Raw genomic sequence first — 15,652 nt, 5'->3', positions numbered from 1 at the left:
TGTTCCTGAAGGCAAAACACATGCCTGGATTTGTCAGCTCTATTAGTTTAGACAATGAGTCCTTACTTTTACTATTTTGGTCAATGCACTAAAAAGCTGGAATTTGAACCTAGCTTTGTCTGACTCCAAAGCCAGTGTTCTTTTGACTCTACAGAACAGCTTCCCCACAAACTTAGCATTCACTGAGCCTGTATTTTCCTAAGGCCAGGTCTCACAAGTCCAAGTTGCAGGATTCAGGGTGGAGAACAAATCACAACGCACCCATGAAGTTGAGGACACTTGGAGGATTGGTCCATTGCAAAAGTCTCCCCTCCCCAACAGACACACACTCTCACATATACATATTGCTCTGAGGTTGGTGGGAAAGAAGCTTGCTTTGCTATCTGGGCCCATTCATACTCTGGAGCTTGTAGCGAAGCTGTGGTGGGTGATGAGGTCCCTTGGCTGAGATCCGTCCAGTTGTACATGTATGCTGGGATACTAAGCACTCCCAGGCGGATGGCAGGGCACCAGCAGTTTTCACAGTGTTCCTGGGAAAACATTGCTGGGTAATTGTTTAGTCAGCTTGGGCTGTCATAACAAAATAGTAGAAATTGCATGGCTTGAAGAACAAAAGTTTATTTTCTCACAGTTCTGGAGATTGGAAATCCAAGATCAAGGTGCCAGAAGGGTGGGTTTCATTCTGAGGCCTCTTCTCTTTGCAGGTGACCACCATCTCACTGTGTGCCCATATGACCTCTTCTTGTACACTCAGAGAGTAAACAAGCTCTCTGGTGTCTCTTAAGGACACTAATCCTATTAGATCAGAGCCCCATCCTATAGCCTCATTTAACCTTAATTACTTCTGTAAAGGCCCTGTCTCCAAATACAGTCACATCAGGGGTCAGGGCTTCAACATATGAGTTTTGGGGAAGTAGGAGGGATACAAACATTCAGTCTACAACAGAGATGTTCTGGAAACTTTTAGTCACAGGGAATGTGGAGAAAATTCAGAAAGAGTATTCAGGGGAGTCTACAGGCAGTTGAGGCTGCTTCACAGAGCTTAGGCTTAGGTAGTTTGCAGCAACAAAGATAGATATTTTCTGGACCTGTGCTTCTTTGCTGTCTCATGACAGGACAAATGTTGGGTTTTCCTCTTTTGTTTTGCTGGCAATGTATGTTGGGGCCTCCTGGTTTCAAGATAAATTCATGTGTTAAGGTTTGTGGTATCCCAACTGGGAAAGCTAAATTAGTTAATTGAAAAATGAAAAAGAGGAAAATTAAACCAGCAATTTCTCCAAACATATTGGGCCAATTTAAAACCCAGGTTAACATTGATTTATTGTTTTAATAAGATTCCTGTATAAGGAAAAATGACTGGTCTGCAACATAAATAAATTTGGGAATGTGTTTGTTTGGCTGCAATATCCAGGAGCAACAGGGCAAATGACTCCTTAAGTTTTTGCATTTTTTTCTTATCTTTAAAACCCCTGGGCCTTCAATTTTTAGTTATTCTTAGTCAAGACCAATGTCCACAAAATAATGCAAATATTCTGAGCTCCCCCTTCACCAAAAATGACCCATGAAGCCATCTCAGAACCCAGATGAGGGTATGGGGCAGACACTGCCCTGAAGCTCTCCAGCCAGGACAGTGCCATGGCTGGAAGAGAAACCCTGCTCAGAAGAGGCCAAGTGAGAGGACAGCTGGACCTGCCCTCAAACCCAGCCTCAGCCCGGCTCACCCTGTCAGTACAAGGTGTCCCCATAGGGGGCTGAGTCTCCAGGAAACAGTGGCACTGCTTCCTCCTTTATGAGTCTAGTCCATTTCAAGTTCAGAGAGCTTGGTCAGCTTCCCTTGGCCTCTCAGGCTGATCCTCATGCAGGGGCTTTGGGACTTCTCATTGAACATCCTGGAAGAGGTGGCCATGGGAAGCTATGTGCACTTCCATCTGACGACAAGGCCCAAGAAAAAGCGTTCAAAACTCATAGCCAAGTTCCAGACATTGCAAGGCTAACCCACAGCCTCAAAAATCACGAGGTCAACCTAGACTTCAACAACATAGAAGCCAGAGACATAAAGGGCATCTCCAGGGCCTCACAAAGATGGCAAAGACAATGCCCAGGCCCCTAGGCTCTCAGGAATCGACCTCTGGGAAGTAACAGACTCTATCTAGAAGGCAGCGAGCATAAATAGTGGATTTAACTGCTCCTAATGTTGTATTTCTTGAGCTGCGTGATAGATACGTAGGTATTGGTTTGGTTTTCCTTATCCCTTTTTGAATGTCTTAAAAACTGCATAATACATTTAAAAAATAAAGTAACATTTAAAAAGAGAAGGTATTGAAGAAGGAGAGTAGGAATGTCTTTTGAAACTCAATATGCTTAATAAAGTTGAGGGAGAACTGAAGAGTTACATGTTCATAAGTTCGGAGAAGAGACTTCCCATTCTGGGGCTACAATGTTTCAAGTCTTTGCCGAGTGTGAAAGAAATCAAATTTATCAGCTATTGAGTTGAATCCTAAAATAATAGCAACAGACCGTTCTTCTTGTTTGGACCCAATGGAATAGAAAATCCACAAGTTTTGTCTTTCTGCATGAAGAGTGCACTTAACCCTTTCAATGCTCATTTTCATGTAGCTTTCATACACAGACCAGAGAAGAGATAAACAGCCTTTTGCCTTTCACCATGGAGGATGAAATTCAGATACATCACAGGAGGAGGCTGAGCACACCTTGGGAAGGAATAGGAGGGCTAAGGTTAGAAACGAAGGCATTTTACTCCACAAACCCTCACTCCCCGCAAAGAAAGGCTTTACTCATTGCCCTGCCAGCATGTATCAAATGTTAGATAAAATTAATTGGGAATGGACATTGTTATTGATTTGTATTTGTTGGTGTTTATAACCTTACATTATCAACAAATGGTAGAGGTAAAAAGGCTGAGGTGTAATGAGGGGTGGAAATGTTTAATGGAAAGACATCACCTCTATCGTGAGGCATTGCTCACATGAACAAGCCCATGAAATTGATTTCCAGGAAAATGCTTTAGATGAAAATCCAAGGAAAACTTTGACAATTACCACAACTGTTATCTTTTGGGGAATGTTTATGCATATGTACATATGTTTATGTTTTTAATTGAACTATAGCTTATATTTGATAATAAGGAGGTGTATTAGTTTGTTTTCATGCTGCTGATAAAGACATACCCTAGACTGGGTAATTTATACAGTAAAAAGGGCTTATTGGGCTTGCAGTTCCACGTGGCTGGGGAAGCCTCACAATCATAGCAGAAGGCAAGGAGGAGCAAGTCATGTCTTACATGGATGGGAGCAGGCAAAGAGAGAGCTTGTGCAGGAAAACTCCCCCTAATCATAACCATCAGATCTCGTGAGACTCACTATCATGAGAACAGCACAGGAAAGGCCTGCCCCCATGATTCAATTACCTCCCACCAAGTCCCTCCCACAACACATGGGAATACAAGATGAGATTTGGGTGGGGACACAGCCAAACCATATCAGGAGGCCTATGTGAAACAGGTAAAGCTGAAAGGCCTTGTTACATATGGTAAGCATGTACTTCAAATAATAAGTTACATGTGGCTTCATTCATTGCTCCACTGTAAGTGATAAATTCAATGTGATTCGATTGATTAAAGAGTTACTAGTTGGAAGGGCGCGGTGGCTCACACCTATAATCCCAGCCCTTTGGGAGGCTGCGGTGGGCAGATCACAAGGTCAGGAGATCGAGACAATCCTGGCTAACACGGTGAAACCCTGTCTCTCCTAAAAATACAAAAAAAAATTAGCTGGGCATGGTGGTGGGCGCCTGTAGTCCCAGCTACTTGGGAGGCTGAGGCAGGAGAATGGCGTGAACCCGGGAGTCAGAGCTTGCAGTGAGCCGAGATAGCGCCACTGCACTCCAGCCTGGGTGACAGAGCAAGACTCCTTCTCAAAAAGAGTTACTAGTTGAATTAATAAATGGAAACAAAATGAAAATATTGTTATATAAGAAGACTCATTTGAGGGGTTAGAAAGAATACAGTGGACCTGTTTGATAAAATGCACAGCACTAATGCCCACCTGGAGAATTGTATCACTGACATGTTAACAAGAAAACCTTCAAAACTGTAGTGTGATGAGGTGGGAAAGAAGGTTCCAGCTCAGGAGTCAGGGAGATTTGGGTGGAGCTTGGATCCACCTTTTACCAGATGTGTGAACCTGGGCACCAGGCTGCTCGTCTGTATGATGGGAGTAATAAATACCCACCCAGGTGGTGGTCGCAAGGGAAAATGAAGACATGTTTATAAAACTCCAAGCTCGGGGTAGGCACACGGTAGGCACTCAGTCATAGCAGTCTCTTTTTCCACCTTGGGAAGAGATGCTTTTATCTAAAGGTGTCATTTTCTCAGGAGAAGGGAGCCTAGGTTTTAACCAGTTAGAGCAATAGTGAGAGAAACAAAGGAACTGGATTTTGTCAATATTTTCTCCCCATGGCTGCAAAACCCTCTATGAGACACATCGAGTTCTTGATTACAGATTTCAGCTGCCAATATGCAGGGGTGTAGCATATCCAGTTGTTAAATATTGAAATGCTTCCTTACTGGCTGCTAAGTTGCCTCTGCATCCACTCCCTGTACAACCACCCCAGCCACCTTGGAACCCCTCACCTTCCCTTGTTCCAGCAACCAAAGGGTTAATACCTGCTCCTTAGGGTAGTAGGGGAGAAGACTGTGCTTCAGGGCCTTTTTAGGAGCTCTGGCTCATGGATCATTCCAATGCACTGACACCCAGGCCCTACTGGTTTCTAAGTACTTGAATTATCACCTCTGTTTCTAACCAGCTCTCCTCATTTACCTTTTCTTTAGCTACCATCTCGTTTGTGGGAGAGCAGCAAACTTGAAATCATGCTCCCCTTGGGAGGCCCCTGGACTAGAGCCGCCTGTCCTAGCAAGTGTCTTGTCTACTTAATTTCCCTCCTTTGCTCCAGCTGCCATAAGGTCACTTTTCCTTGTAAAGTTTGTAATATGAACCAAAAGGATATAACTGAAGTCCCAGCCTACAGGGTAGCTTTGTTTATTTTGAAGATTTCAGAACCATGAAAGAAGGGATTTTAACAGTGTGGTTTCCTGTGGGTGGGCCTGATCTAAACACTGATCTTTTCCCAAGGGCACAGACTTGGAAGGAGCTCACAGAGCTGCTCCTGGACCCGGCCCATGCACACACAAAACTGAGCAAGTTTGGCCCCTGTTTCTCTCCAGTGGTGCCCCAGCCTGTGAACCACTCCTTCTCTAGGGTGTTGAGTTATTGTAAAAAGGTCCATGAATCCATATGCACCCCAAGCACTTTCTTTATTCATCTCACTGGTATTTACAGAGTACTGCAGCGTCCCCGTCCTTGCTGATTTTCAAATGTAATTCAATGCCGTGTGATTAATAAAATAAAACTTAATCCAAATCTTACTGAACTCAGGTGCTTTTTATCACATATTTTAAAAATCAACAGATACTAAAAGTACAACTACTATCAAGTGGGAATGGTATAAAATTTGACATTAACAAGAGGTACTCCTCCTAGAAAAGTTGGACAGCGTTGTGGCTCATTATGGAGGTGAGAAGAAGGCACATAATTTAATGACTAGTATAAGGGTAAAGAGACATCAGAACATCAAGCCATCACTCTTCTGCCTGGGAGGTCATTATTCCAGTCAATGGGGTGTCCCTGGTTCTGCATAACTACAAAGTAAAGAGGAATATTAGGGTAATTCTGGAATCTGAAACCTGAGGGAAGTGTGCTTACATCTAAATAGGACTTTTACAAGCAAGATCAGTCATGGCTGATGGTATGTCACCCCCTCTGGAAGCACAGAGATCTGAAGAGGGCTGGAGGCCAATGCAATTAGATTTGCGTCTTCTCTTCCCTCCCTCCTCAGCCCTCTGCCCTCCTGTTCTTCCTCCTCTGGCTGGTCTTCAGAAAAGTGTTGGCAGGTAGCTTCCAGCTGGGATAGCTGCCAGGTTTCTAGATGGAGGAGCTATGCTGCAGCTGTGTTGGCAGGGAAAGCAATGGAGGAGCCAGGGTAAATGAATTAAGTCCTGATTCTCCATGGTTAAGCTATAGGACATTTCTAACACATGGGGGCAGCTGCTGGCTGCATCACATCAGCTGATAGAAGTATAGTGTTGCAAACAGAACGAAATATAACAGTGACCAAAATAAAGAGAATCACCATGCTACAGCAATGTAGGGAGGGGTAACCTCCTTTTAAACAAAACCCCAATGCAATTTTTTTTAATCCACTATTTTTTATTATTTGCTGAGGATGTTGTAATACACCTTCAATCAAGCTGCACTATTTTGAGTAGCCATCTTATAATCGTTCTCATCTAACCCCAAATTGGCAGTATTCTAGGGAGTAGCCAGTTTCTAAGGGCAATATGTCAGGTCTCTATAGAATGAAATAAATGGAGAATTGGCAAAGTGAAGGTGACAAGGGGAATGTAGTCATCTGTGTCTCAGATCCAAAACACATTACTCTTTCCTCAAGAAATGGGATAAGTCATGGCTAAGCAACATAGTGGTGGAGGCATGCAAGGGCCAGCTCTCCAACAGAGCCTCCTCCAAATGTTTAAGACTCCTCAAGAGTTCACTTCTGATTTATCGAACTGATGAAAATATTAAGAATCTTTAAAATTGCTTTTGCTTCAGTACCATTGCAGTAGGCAGAATAGTGCCCTCCTCCCCAAAACGTCTATGTCCTGCTTCCTGGCACTTGTGCACAGGTTACTGTACATGGCAAAAGACTTTGCAGATGTGATTATTTTTTTTTTTTTTTGAGACGGAGTCTCACTCTTGTCACCCAGGCTGCAGTGCAATGGCGTGATCTCACCTCACGGTAACCACTGCCTCCCGGGTTCAAGCGATTCTCCTGCCTCAGCCTCCTGAGTAGCTGGGATTACAGGTGCCTGCCACCACACCTGGCTAACTTTTTGTATTTTTAGTAGAGACGGGGTTTCACCATGTTGGCCAGGCTCCAGGCTAGTCTCTAACTCCTGATCTCAGGTGATCCACCCGCCTCGGTCTCCCAAAGTGCTGGGATTATAGGTGTGAGCCACCATGCTCGGCTGTGATCTTGACATGGGGAGATTATCCTGGATTGTCTGGGGTGGGCACGATGTAATCACAATGGTGTTTATAAGTGAAAGAGGATGACAGGTCAATCATTGTCAGTGATATGATGTGAGAGAGACACGACTGGCCATTGCTGGCTGGGAAGACAGAGGAAGGCGCCACAAGCCAAGGAATGCAGAAAGCTTCTAGAAGATGTAAAAGGCAAGAAAACAGGTTATCTCCTAGAGCCTCCAGAAGGAACACAGCCCTACTGATGCCTTGACAACAGCCCAGTGAGACCCATTTTGGGCTTTTGACCACTGGAACTGTAAGATAATACACGTGTGTGGTCTTAGGCCATGAAACTGGTGGTAATGTTATAGCAGCAACAGGAAACTAATCCAATCACAATCACATCATGTCAGATTTGTAGCTGAAAAGTACTGAATTCCAGTTAGGATTAAAAACCGTCTATTCCATTTAGAAACATTTCTCTAACAATATTTATTAAACAAATATCTACAAAATATTTCAACTTTCATAGAACTGAATTTTCTCAGTTCCTTTTCTCAAGGGAGAGGTGAGTGTCAAACTCTAATTATATTCTATAGTTGGGTAAATATGGAGCAAGGGATTTTTGTAAAACCTAAGGCACATAAAAATATGTAACAGACAGAAATGGATATTTAGGTCTCGCATGGGCCACTCCAGTGAGAACTCAACTGCTGTGCCTCACCAGTTTTGGAAATAAACGCACGTCTAGATAAAACTCTATTTTTCCCATATCCAGTTTCTGAGATACATTAGAAATTCAGCCTTCAGAAGTAGTTAGTACATTACTTAAACTAATATCCCCAAGAACTTAAATTCAGTATTATACTGGCAGAAACTGGAGACATGAAACTTAATTCTTATGGCTTTCACAAGAGGAAAAGAAAGACAGCTTTTACTTGAATTGTTCACGTTAAGCTATTATTTTCCAAGGTGCATTTCAATGGCCTTTTTTTGGACCAGGTGTGCATTTCATGTAAAGTGATCTCTGACTTTAAAAGGTTCTGGAGTGGGAAATATATATAAGAATCATTGGCCTCACAGCATAGCATAATAACCCAGCCTGGTGTCTAACTGCACAATACAATCCTAGGTAAGATTGCTGGGAGCATATTTTAAAGCTCTATCCCTATTGGAAGTTATTTGTATGTCAATTGTGGATCAGCTGCAAGTAACCCAAGGCCCTCAGTAGTGCACTGTTAAGGAAATGAAAACAAGCTGGAATTGGTAGGGATCAGGACCAGACAGAAGATCCAGCTATAGCATTGCTTCTGAGGAAGATGACCAGTCCCCCAAAAGTAATGGGTTGGGGATATGGGAAGTGTGGGTTCACTCCAGTATGGCACTATTATTATTCAGGTAGATTCAAGTAGTAAGTATTGAAGTCTAACTGATGGTATCTCTGAATGAAGGAAGTACCCCTTAGCGCCTGGGTAGTAGCTGCACCTTCCAAGAAGGAATGTAATCCACATCCATCGTGTGGATTGAAGCAGAACAGCTTAAAGCTAGGATAGGAGGAAATGGGGGTAAAAACATATGTAGCTCTACAGGGAGAAAGAGTTAAGCAGACTGTCATGGTGTTGAACTAGGGGGCAGCTCCAGGCCAAGGAGGAAAGAGGAGTTGATGAGGCAGGGCAAAATCTCTCTGCTATATGGATTACACACTAAGAGAGTTACTCAAGAGACCAGCAGTTCCTTAAGCAGCAACCAAGCTTCAGACAGCTTAATTCTATATCTCATGCATGATGGGTAAGGAACCCTGGATAAACTTCTCAGACAGCTTAATTCTATGTCTCATGCATGATGGGTAAGGAACCCTGGATAAACTTCTCAGCTTGGTTCTGATCAGCTTGGGGACTGGCTGTGGCTGGTCCTTCCAGTTGAAAATCATCAGTCCTTGCAGACAGGCAGAGCCAAGGGCAGCGTGGGAGTGGCATTTCCAACAGTGTTGGCTTCATCCAAGTGGATCATGATATTTTTCAGTAAGAAGCTGTGAGAATTTGAATTTTGCATTCCTTCTCCAATCTTAAAGCTGCTCTGTTCTCGTCTCATGGACATTTAACTTTGCAATTCAATTAAGTGAGGCTGAAATTTGAAATGGAAAAGTTAAAAGAAGTCTCCCCAACATTTAATCCGCAGGCCTGGCCCTGCATTTGCTTAGCCCAAAAGAGTAAGGCAGAGCATGAGAGATGAACCTGAGGGCTTGGGAGCAAGGAAGGTAGGAAGCAAAGCAAACTCTGAACTGAATCAGAGCGCATGTAAGGCACAAAGTTAAGAAAGGTCCAGAAGAGCCGATGAACCATCACTGTTCAGGGATCTCTGAAGACTCCCAAAGAAAACCCAGCAGTGCAGAGGAGGCCAGTGGAAACTCAGACTTGAGGCCATTAAAGTCCCAGCTCTTCTGAGACATTAAGCAGCCACCTTCCCCACTAACAGCACACCCTTTTGCAGGCAGGGAGGCAGGGGAGCAGGTTGCGTGAAGCAGTCAACTTCTGGTGTCATTAGGGTGGAGAGAAGTTTTGGTTCACTTGAAAGGTTTTAGGTTTCAGACCTGATACATTCCCAAACACAAGGAGGGCAAATTGCACACTTTAATTTACAAAGGCAAAATGCACTGGAGTAGAAGTCTGCAGGAGGATTTCCTCATGGATCCCACTCCATGGGGGCTTGCAGGAGGATGGTGGAAGAACATTTGCAAAGAGCTTGGACTTCACAGCGATGCAGCTGATTAGCAATCTTCTTGTTAACTTCCGACTGATCTGTTTCATAGATTATCTTTTCTATCCCTTCCCACCACTCCTTAATACAGTCCTGATATGCCGGTGGTGGGAGGTGGGGTCAGAAGAAAGAGGGAGGTAGGTGTAGAACTGGACGATCTCATTGTCAGAGTGTGAGTGGCCCTGGTGACCCACCAGGACAAAGGACCGACCTTGGACTTTGAGGACAGAGAAGGCCTATGGCCCATGTAAGACCTGGCCACTGAATTATTAAGGGACAGGTCAAAAAATAGCTTCTTCCCTTTTTTAGTTTCCCTTTTGGCTGAGCTTGCATTACCCCACCTGTCAGATTAAAAGTGGTATGGAGCTTTGTAAATACAAATACCAGTTATGAAAACACCTGCAGCGATGATCTCAGGTGGTGTCTCCAGGAAACAGAATGCGAGATGGAGATTGCATGCAGGTAGCTTATCGGGGAGTGCCATCCACGGGGGAGTGAAGGAGGCCAGATTGGGCAGTGGGAGAAACTCAGCAGTGATGTAGTCACAAGCAAAAGTCTCAGCTTATTCCACTGGGAGCTCTGAGGCTGGGCTGGCTTTGCAGAGTTGTCCTGAATTGGAGTGAGGAGGACAGGTCTTAACACTCCTGCGTGGTCACTCATTGAATGTGGGCTGCCCAGGAGAGAAGGATGTGACCTTGGTCCAGGTGGCTTTCTTCAGGCCTGTCCTGGAAAGGCACTTGGATGAGGAGAGTCAGCCTCCAACACAGGGAGAGTGAAGCCTCAGGTTTGCGGGCTACAATCTGGGTGGTGTGCCACTGTGTCCTCTGCAGCCCTCCCCTGCACTGCTCCCATTTTCTGGCTTCATACACTACATTCTGGCAGCAGTTCCCCCAAGATACTGAGGGACCTTTTTTCCTGGAAGACACTTTTTTTTTTTTTTCAGACAGAGTCTCGCTCTGTTGCCCAGGCTGGAGTGCAGTGGCGTGATCTCGGCTCACTGCAAGCTCTGCCTCCTGGGTTCATGCCATTCTCCTGCCTCAGCCTCCCAAGTAGCTGGGACTACAGGCAACTGCCACCACACCCAGCTAATTTTTGTATTTTTAGTAGAGACAGGGTTTCACCGTGTTAGCCAGGATGGTCTTGATCTCCTGACCTCGTGATCTGCCCACCTTGGCCTCCCAAAGTGCTGGGATTACAGGTGTGAGCCACCGCACCTGGCTGGAAGACACTTTTAAGACAAAAGTTAGTGGTATAAACTACAACTCTTGCCACAGCAGCTGATCTTGGGGTATAACTGGTTCTCACCATTCTCCTTCTTTACTATCCATTCTAGATCCCCATCATCTTCTCTAGCTAGTGCCTTAATGGTTTAGATGGTTTACCTGGGGAGTGGTCCATACTCTCATCCCCGAGTAGCTTAGGTGCCTGGTCACTATGTACTTCTCGAGCCATGGATGCTGCTCTTGTTCATTTCTCATCAAAGTGGGGCAAGAGAGTCAGGAGGCATCCAAGCAGATCACCTGGTGCCACTCACTTTTTCCAGCTCTCCTTCCTTCTGATGATCAGGGTCAGTTATTCCAGCTAGAATGGTGACTCCTCTCTTTGCCTGGCATAAGAAGCTTGCCACAACCAGGTGGAAGCCATAGTCTGAGGTTTAGTGGGCTACTTGCTATGTCCTGCGGTGAATGCATTTCCATTCTGGGAACCAGGACCTCTGAACCACAAAACCCAGAGTTGTGAAGCCAAAAACCACAAATTCTCCAAGTCAGTCACTGGGAGTGACAGAAAGCAGGGCCACTCCTACTTCCACTTCTCGGTCCCCAGAACCCTTCAATCTATCTAATGGTTTGCATGCAGGTAGTTTACTGGGGAGTGCTCTCAGTATCACACTTGTGGGGGTATGAAGGACTCAGAACTGGGCAGCTGCAGAAGGACCATGATACAGTCACAAAAAGCTTCAGTGAGTCCCACAGGGAACTTTGGGGCTGGGTGACCCTGCAGAGCTATCCTGAATTGGGATGAGCAGGCCAGACCTTTACCCTTCTGCATTGCCATTTAATGGTTGTTGACTTAGGGTATACCCTGCATCCTGGAGGGTGACACCCCATCTGCGTTGGGCATCCTCTCCCTCTGTGGCCCCTCTTCCTCTGATTTCCTTATCCTCAATCTTCTCATCTTTCTCCTTCCAGGCCCCTGACCAACCAGCCAAGTATTTATCATTGTCTATAAAGATTCCAATCTCAGGCCGGGCGCGGTGGCTCACACCTGTAATCCCAGCAATTTGGGAGGCCGAGGTGGGCAGATCACAAGGTCAGGAGCTCGAGACCAGTCTGGCCAACATAGTGAAACCCTGTCTCTACTAAAAATACACAAAAAATTAGCCAGATGTGGTGGTGTGTGCCTGTAGTCCCAGGTGCTCAGGGGGCTGAGGCAGGAGAATCGCGTGAACCTGGGAGGCGGAGGTTGCAGTGAGCCAAGAGCGTGCCACTGCACTCCAGCCTGGGTGACACAACGAGACTCCGTCTCAAAAAAAAAAAAAAAGATTCCAACCTCAGATGACTATTCTTTTCACCCAAAATAGATAGACAGGTGAATCACCCAAAGCTGTGCCCATTGTGAGGCTTTCCAGCTTACACCTACATGATGAGCTGAGCCACCCATGTACCAAATTTGACCTTTACTCTCCATTGTCAGGTGGTCATAACAGAATCCCCCATGTGGCTGAGGGAGAAGCACCAGTTTCTCAGTGGATGCCACAGGGATCTGGGCCACCTGCTCGTGCAGCCTACTTACGCCCTGTGGCCCTTTTTGTGCCAATTCTCAGATACACCACTTCCACCTTACTTTAAGACAAAGGGTTTGAGAGTTAACATAGTCCTGGGAAAAGATCACACATGCATTCTTTTGTCTGTCCAAAGTGATCACGAACTATTTCTGATCTTCCTTTCTCACTAGAACAAAAAACCCCCACATTATCCATATTAAAAGCCACATACTGTGTCTCAAGACCAAGTTGATCATCGTAGCAAAGATGTCACATGTTCACAAAATCTGTAAAATCGTGGCTACTATTTGGTTGAGTTTACAGTAATCCACTGTTTCACTCTTCAAGATCTGTCTGCCTTTTGTAGGGGGGCAGACTGGCTCATTAGTTGGGACATGATGGGGACCACTCTCCTCCTCCCCCCGCATCCTTTTAGGTCTTTAAAAATTGCACTAGTCTTTGACATTCATTGCCCCTTGGTTGTTGTGATGGTTAATTTTGGGTGTTGATTGGATTAAAGGATATCCAGATAGCTGGTAAAGCATTATTTCTGGGTATGCTTGTAAGGATGTTTCTGGAAGAGGTTGGCATTTGAATCCGTGAACTAAGGAAGATCCACCCTCACCCAATGGGGGTGACACCATCCAATTGGCTGAGGACCCAGATAGGACAAAAAGGCAGAGGAAAGGTGAATTATTTCTCCCTCTTCTGGAGCTGGGACATCCTCCTTCTCCTGCCGTTGGATATCAGAATCCCTGGTTCTCTGGCCTTTGTACTCCAGAACTTCCACCAGTAGCCCTCAGGTTCACAGGCCTTTGGTCTCTAACAGAGTTACACCATTGGCTTCCCCGGTTCTGAGGCCTCCAGACTTGAATGGAGCCACAATGCTGGCTTCCCTGGTTTTCCAGCTTACAGAAGGCACATCATGGACATCTCAGCCTCCATAATCATGTGAGCCAATTCCCCTGATAAATTGCCTCTCACATATCTATATGTACATACTATTGGTTCTCTCTCTGAAGAACTCTAATACAGTTGTGAAGTTGTTTTCTATTTACTATCTTGGCCAATGAGGTGAGGAGATGGTTTTCATTCAGCCTTCCTTGCATTAATAGCTCTTACCCCACAGCTAAGGAGCTAACATGGGTGTTTTTTCAATCACTGATTACATCTGTTCCAATTATACATTCCAGGGCTGAGAAAGAGACTTCCTGGTGGATCTGTGCACCAGTAGACACCCTAAGAGATGGACCTGACCAGCTCCTCACTTACTATCTGGACTCCATGTGTCTACACTTTAACAGGCGGTCTAGATGACACTTCAGCTCCCCAGGTGTCAATATCAGCTTAGACTCTGTGTCCAACTGTCTCTGAAATATTTGGGTATTCCCTTTTTCCCACTGTATGAGTACACAAGTTCTAGAGGAAGCATATTCCAAGGACTTTCTGGCCTTAAATAGCATATCCACTCCAACATGCCTGCTTCTCTGAGTCCTTTGGTCCTGTCTCTGGCATTTTCCATGGTAGTTCTGACACTTCCACTTCATATAGTATGAGCCATCTATTTCTCCAAGTTCCAAGATACATCATGGCAGCATTTAGATTGTTTTCTTGGGGTCCTTGTCAGGGTGTTATATTCTGTATCATGGGAGAGGATTCTCATATCCCTAAACTCTCCCTTGTCCAACTTTATTTTCTGTCTAGGATCCAGAACTCGCAGAATCCAGTCCAACGGGTAGTATCCTGGCTTTTGCCAGTATGTGTTATTTAGGTCCTGCAGCCCCTTCCTAGTGCAGCCTTTTTCTTTTCCAGCAGACCCACTGCTTCCCCAAACAAGTCAAGGTATGACTCAACCCTATTCACATGCCTGTTGATCAAGAGGGAAGCTGTGAGTGGATTTGGGGGAGGAGGAGCATGTTGCCTTGTAAAACAGAGACCTCTGTGACATCTTCAGGCAAGGGAGGAGCATTAGCCTTTAACAAAGAGCAGTGGGACCCAACTGTGGTCCCAGAGGGTTCAGAAGAATCTGGAAATTCCCACTTTTCTAGTACACCAACCCAGATATACCTATCCCAGGCCCAGGTCCCACTCCAGGCCTTAGCATAGCAGACCTGTCAGGGCTAAGAACGCAACCTTCTCTGGAGCTCTGCTACTTTCTTGATTAAGCCTTTGGCCGTCCTTCAGTTTATCAGCTCTCCAACTGCAGGAGATGAGTCTCTGTATATGCTGCAAAGGCAGACTTCTAGCTTTCACTTTTAGCCTTTAGTTTGTGATTTATCACTCTTTGTACCAACTGTTGCAGGTTTGGATCCCTGAGAAAATCTGAGACAGTTTTGCCCACAAAAAGCTTATTAGGAAGTGGAACTACTCTGGGGACCATCTCTTTAAGGACAGTGAAGGAAGCAGAATTGGGCCAAGGGAGAAGATGAACCATGATGCTACCACAACAGAGGCCTCACTGCTCCCATGGCGAGCTCTGGAGCCAGGATGGCCCTGCAGCGTGGTCTCAAGTTGAGATGAGTGGGGCAGGCACCCAGTAAGGGTTGCCCCTTGGAAGGAAGTGTAACCTTGGTCAAGGTGACTGGCTCTCTTTAACCCAGAGCAAGTCCCAAACAAGGACTTAGTTAAGAGTTGTCAGCCTTGGGGAGATGGAATGAGTGCTTGAGGCTGCTGGGAGGATCTAGACAGAGAATCATGACATCGTCTACAATGACCCACCTAACACATATGGAGTTTTACAAACCTTAACTGCATAACAAGTCATCGTTTTCAGATTCTCAGGTAAAATTTAGGTGAAATACATCTTTGTAAGTCTCAATTACACAGCATCTTAAGTTTTCTAGGGGTCTCAGGTTTCAAAACAAACCAAGGTCTTTTTTTTTTCCTTTTTAACATAGACAACAAAAGGGGTCCATGTGGCATTTGGAGTAGACAATCCCAGTGATGGTCCTGCAAATGGTCCCAGAATTTCAACCCTCCTGTCTACCCTTCCTTTGCTACTTGGAGCTGAAAGCCACAGCCAAACTCTAAG

General features: G+C 45.2%; 1 long non-coding RNA gene across 1 annotated transcript in view; it reads right to left on the bottom strand.

Annotated features, from left to right (window-relative positions):
• Nucleotides 1-1,866: 1,866 nt before the first annotated feature.
• Nucleotides 1,867-15,652, bottom strand: part of LOC134728896 (uncharacterized) — a 116,894-nt gene continuing 103,108 nt past the window's right edge. Inside the window, exon 7 of the long non-coding RNA XR_010109758.1 lies at nucleotides 1,867-2,711. This is a non-coding gene — a long non-coding RNA (uncharacterized LOC134728896). The remainder of the gene's footprint in view (nucleotides 2,712-15,652) is intronic.

This window comes from Pan paniscus, chromosome 15 (genome assembly GCF_029289425.2).
Source record: "Pan paniscus chromosome 15, NHGRI_mPanPan1-v2.0_pri, whole genome shotgun sequence".
NCBI lineage: Eukaryota > Metazoa > Chordata > Mammalia > Primates > Hominidae > Pan > Pan paniscus.
This window is presented reverse-complemented; position numbering and strand designations above follow the sequence as displayed.